This window comes from Desmodus rotundus, chromosome 5, assembly GCF_022682495.2.
Source record: "Desmodus rotundus isolate HL8 chromosome 5, HLdesRot8A.1, whole genome shotgun sequence".
NCBI classification, from domain to species: domain Eukaryota; kingdom Metazoa; phylum Chordata; class Mammalia; order Chiroptera; family Phyllostomidae; genus Desmodus; species Desmodus rotundus.
In genome coordinates, this window is record NC_071391.1 from 12,114,625 (window position 1) to 12,120,624 (window position 6,000).

The window sequence follows — 6,000 nt, forward strand, 5'->3', positions numbered from 1 at the left end:
TGCATCAAAACTAATTTCCAGGGTTTGGTGGGATCAGGGGTAGGAGGTGGCGATGGCTGTGATGGGGGGAAGTAGTGTGGGTAGGGCAGACACATGGTACTTGAACAACAACAATAAATAAATAAATAAATAAATAAATAGTTAAAAGACCTTTACAAACTGGAAAAATGAGCATATTAGCCTACGTGCATTGACAATACAATTTATTTTTTAATATATTTATTGATTATGCTATTACAGTTGTCCCATTCCCCCCCCTCACTCCACTCCATCCTGCCCACCCCCTCCCTCCCACATTCCCCCCCTATAGTTCGTGTCCATGGGTCATATTTATAAGTTCTTTGGCTTCTACATTTCCTACACTATTCTTACCCTCCCCCTGTCTATTTTCCACCTATCATCTATGCTACTTATTCTCTGTACCTTTCCCCCCTCTCCCCCTCCCATTCCCCTATTGACAACCCTCCATGTGATCTCCATCTCTATGGTTCTGTCCCTGTTCTAGTTGTTTGCCTAGTTTGCTCTTGTTTTTGTTTTAGGTGTGGTCGTTAATAACTGTGAGTTTGCTGTCATTTTTACTCTTCATATTTTTGATCTTCTTTTTCTTAGGTAAGTCCCTTTAACATTTCATATAATAAGGGCTTGGTGATGATGAACTTCTTTAACTTGACCTTATCTGAGAAGCACTTTATCTGCCCTTCCATTCTAAATGATAGCTTTGCTGGATACAATAATCTTGGATGTAGGTCCTTGCCTTTCATGACTTGGAATACTTCTTGCCAGCCCCTTCTTGCCTGTAAGGTCTCTTTGGAGAAATCAGCTGTCAGTCTTATGGGAAGTCCTTTGTAGGTAACTGTCTCCTTTTCTCTTGCTGCTTCTAAGACTCTCTCCTTCTCTTTCATCTTAGGTAATGTAATTATGATGTGCCTTGGTGTGTTCTTCCTTGGATCCAGCTTCTTTGGGACTCTCTGAGCTTCCTGGACTTCCTGGAAGTCTATTTCCTTTGCCAGACTGGGGAAGTTCTCCTTCATTATTTGTTCAAATAAGTTTTCAATTTTTTGTTCTTCCTCTTCTCCTTCTGGCACGCCTATAATTCGGGTGTTGGAACATTTCAAGATGTCCTGGAGGTTCCTAATCCTCTCCTCATTTTTCCGAATTCTTGTCTCTTCATTCTTTTCTGGTTGGATGTTTCTTCCTTCTGGTCCACACCATTGATTTGAGTCCCAGTTTCCTTTGCATCACTATTGTTTCCCTGTACATTTTCCTTTGTTTCTCTTAGCATAGGCTTCATTTTTTCATCTGGTTTTCGAACAAATTCAACCAATTCTGTGAGCATATTGATAACCAGTGTTTTGAACTGTGCATCCGATAGGTTGGCTATCTCTTCCTCGCTTAGTTGTTTTTTTTCTGGAGCTTTGAAGTGTTCTGTCATTTGGGCCATTTTTTTTTTTTTTTTGTCTTGGCGCATCTGTTACTTTAAGGGGTGGAGCCTTAGGTGTTCCCCGGGGCGCGGTAACGTTGATTGCTGCTTTGTGACACTGTACGTGGGGGAGGGGCCGAGAGGGAGCAAAGGCGCCCGCTCCCTTCTCCACCGGATTTCAGTCTTTCACTCCGCTACCCACAATCAAAGTGGGCCCCTCTGGTGCTGGTTCCCGAGTGGGTGGGCCTGTGCACACTCTAGGCCCCTGTGGGTCTCTCCAATGACCTCTCCTGTGAGGCTGGGAGTCTCTCCTGCTGCTGCCTCCACCCCCACAGTTGTTTTCACTCAGAGGTTTGAGGCTTTATTTCCCCACGCTTGAGCCCTGGGTTACGCGGTCTGCTTCGCTCCCCGCCATTTGTCCTGGTTTATCTGTGTGTGAATGCGGGGCCGCAGGGTCTAATAGTGGTCAGACTGCCTGCCCTGTTCATCCCACACTCCATGAATCTCGGTCCCACCACAGCAACGGGAGTCCTCTCTGCCCCTGTGCCCGTCTCCGCCCCTCCTACCGGTCTGATGTATGTTTCTTTTTTATCTACTTGGTGTTGAACTTCCTTGCCATTCGATTTTCTGTCAATTCTGGTTGTGTGAGGGGGTGCAGTATGTCTACCTACGCCGCCATCCTAGTTCTCGAGACAATACAATTTAAATACTCCAGGTATATTAAAGTGCTTTGATTCTCAGCAAATACATTTTTCCTTATATAGTAATCAAAGAGAGAAAGACACAGGGCTTTTCAGACAATGAGAAATGTCAAAGGGTAATTTCCTATAAAGTACAAATGGTTTGATCATTAAAAACTTCCATTAGTGACTAAAATATCATTAAAAAAAAAATTCGAGGGGACTGATATAAAATAAGAATATTTTTATAATTACTAACTATTGTCAAAGAGCCTTCCACTTCAACTGTTTCATTATATACTAGAAATAATGTTATTATACAATGAATATATTTAAAATAACATCTGCATCAAACTTTTCATAGATTACAGGGTGAGAAAAGTACTCTTCATAAATTCATAATTTTCCAGTCCCAACTCCAAAATTAACTGTTAATTCCTTGCATATTGTTCCAGGTATTTCAAGGTCATATATATCCCTTTTTATGGAAAAAATTGGATCATTTTCCATCATTTCTAAAATTACAGCAATACAGCATAGATTTCTCATAAAATTTTAAATGGGAGCACTGTCGAATTTATTTGGTTAAATTTATGATATATATTTCTATTATTACTGATTTGGGACAATATTTTTATATATTCTTTTACTTCTTACATTTCATCTATCTGATTGATGTATATCTTTCATCAGTTTGTTTTTTAATAACTTTGTTTTGAACTCTAGTTTTTCTATCATTTTATACACAAATCTATCAACTTTTCCCCTTTCTAGTTTAATCTGTTGCTTCAGTCTGTGAGTTATCATCTTTATTCTCTCTTATTAATTTCTATGACGTTTAATATTAATGTCAAATGACCCAGAATTTGTCAGTATGAGTTTGGAGATACTTTCTTCTTGCTAATTAATCATCAGTCCTTCAGTGAATCAATAACACTTTCAAATCACCCTGGCTGGCGTGGCCCAGTGTATTGACTGCTGGCCTGTGAACCAAAGGGTTCCTGGTAAAATTCCCAGTCAGGGTACATGCTTGGGTTGTGCGCCAGGTCTCCAGTAGGGGGCATTCAAGAGGCAACCACACATTGATGTTTCTCTGTCTTTCTCCTTCCATTCTACTCTCTGCAGAAAATAAAATAATCTTTTAGGAGAAATAACATTTTCAAGTCAGTCATCATATAGGTACTAAGAACCTAAACCTATCTGCAGTCAAGGTAACAGAAAAAAATCCTTTAAAAATCCTTTCTTTATTCCCTTTTTTTCATTGTTGATCAAACAATAAATCAAAGATGTCCTCAACCCCTTTACAATCAGGTTGGTAAAATAACATGCCTTTACATAAGAGAATTACCTACATAAGAATTACACACAACTGAATTAATACTACCAAATGAATATCGGTTCAAAAAATAGAACTATCCCAAGAGAATGAATTGACTGGTCAATGAAAGTTCAAAAACAACAAAGAAATAAAGTTATGGCTTGCGTGTTAAAATTTCCAACAAGGTTCTCTGACATTCAATATTCAATAAGCTTATACTGAGTTTGCCTAAGTGAAATATTTAAATATTAGTAAATAAAATTTCCCTTGTACCTCTAATGAAGTTACACATCTAATTACAACTTTGTTTGCTTGCAGTCCAGTTAAAATAATATTAGTTGAGTGTGATAAACTAGAGATGTTATAATAATTACAAAGCTCGGGTTGGCAGTTTCAATCATCTCTGATGACTGTAAAAGTACCAATTGATTACTACTTAATTTCAATATATTAGCTCCTAATAGAAAGCAAACACCAAATGGAGGGAGCTTTTGTCTGTGAAGACAGGAGGAGTTGGGGAGAAGAGTGAGCAAAATATCACAAGGGAGAAACATGCATTGGTTCAGCTAAACATAGAGATAACCTCCCTAAAAACTGCTGTCATTAGTTGAAAAGTTGGAAGAGATAAAATTATGGACAGATGTTGGACAACCATGAAAACCAGGTCATATATTTCTACTTTGTTTTCTTTTGAATAAGCAAAGAGAAGTTTTGGGTACATAAGACACGAACTTAGCTCTTGACAAGATGTACGCAGAACCTCAGACAAACACTTTGGGGGGATTTAGCCCTGAACTCCCACATGTTTCCTAACACTCCTGTGCTTTCCTAACTCTCAGATCTGGGGGTACATCACAATAGCGGAGAATGTAATTTTCCTTTCTTTAATTCTTACTTTTCCCTATTGAAATGTTAAACCAGTTAAAATATATTTGTATCTAAAAGTCTCCCCTTTTTTCCCAGATAAACAAATGTTTCTATCACCTATTCGCCTGTATTGCTGTGTGTTATTAACTATATATTTAATTGAATAACACAATCCTAGATTATATATTACTCTTGTTGTATAATCTTATTATCAAACAATTTTCACTTTCATTATTTCATTTGACCTGCACATTCTTTTACAAGGTAAGTGTGGCCATTTGCCTGATCCTTTCAATGTGCAAACTTTGAACTGTGATACAGAAAGTTTTTCCACTTATAGGTGAGATCATATGGTATTTCTCTTTTACCACCTGGCTTATTTCACTTAGCATAATATTCTCTAGTTCTATCCATGCTCTTGCAAAGGGTAGGACTCTTTCTTTCCTTCTGTTGCATAGTATTCCATCATGTAAATGTACCACAGTTTTCAGATCCACTCATTTACTGGGGAAACTAACCAACAAAACAAACAAGCAAGCATAATATAACCATAGACATTGAACTTAAGAATGAACTAACAGTAACCAGAGGGGAGGTGGGAGGAGATAATGGGGAAAAAGGAGGAAGTGTTGTCAGAAACATGTACAAAGGACACAAGGACAAAACCAAACAGGAGCATGACCAAGGGTTGGGGAGTGGTGATGGCTGGAGTGGGGTGAAAATGGAGACAACTGTACTTGAACAACAATAAAAAAATAAATAATAGGAAGGAAGGAAGGAAGGAAGGAAGGAAGGAAGGAAGGAAGGAAGGAAGGAAGGAAGGAAAAGAAGAAAGACAGAAAGAAAGAGAAAGGAGAGAAAGTTAGCTTTTCCAAGTACAGTTAGGTTAAAATTAGAGTGGGGTACTACTAGATAGCCTCTCTCTCCAGCATCCACCACCCATGTCACATAAAGCTTCAAACCCACTTCATGTAGATTTCATGTACATTTTCTAGGATCATGTAGATCCTAGAAATGAGAAATCTGAGCCCTACTAGAAAAGGACAAATTGATACCCTAATTTTCTGTTTTAACTCCAGGATCAAGTTCTGTATAATTCATGGTGAAGCAAATATCAAAGCAGAAAAGAGATACCTAAATGAATAAGAGTGTAGAAGAGGCAAGAGTAGAGAATGAGTGAAGTGAGTCCAGGAGAGAGGAGAGTGAGAGTGAGCAGACACAAGGAAGGAAGAGTCAGAGGGTAGCATACAGAAAGACAGAGAGGAGAGGGAGCAATAGACAATATTAGGGTGGATAGTATGATGCAAGATTTCATCACAGAACTCAGCTTCTCTCCCCATGATCTACTATAATATCACTGCCTCAAAACCAGAAATTGGGTGTAGTTATAGGTCATGAGCAAGGGTTCCCAAGGGACTTGAAAACCCAGGTGAGGAGAAAGAACAGCCCTATCTTATTCTCATTCTAAATCTCTTCAAGTGAGGGATCCCTCTTGAAGAAGAAGACAGAAACTTCTTCTGCCAATCTGGCCTCAATGCCATGTACACTTTATTGGCCCCTCAGTGAGCAGACGTGCTTGAGAGTGCTGAAGCCAGAGAAGACTGAGGGACCCTGGACCACTCTCATTCTTCATTGCAGGAAATGCGTTCGGCAGCTCCATCAAGTCTTAGAACACACACTGAGTGTAGATTCCATCAAATCAGCCTCATCTTTCA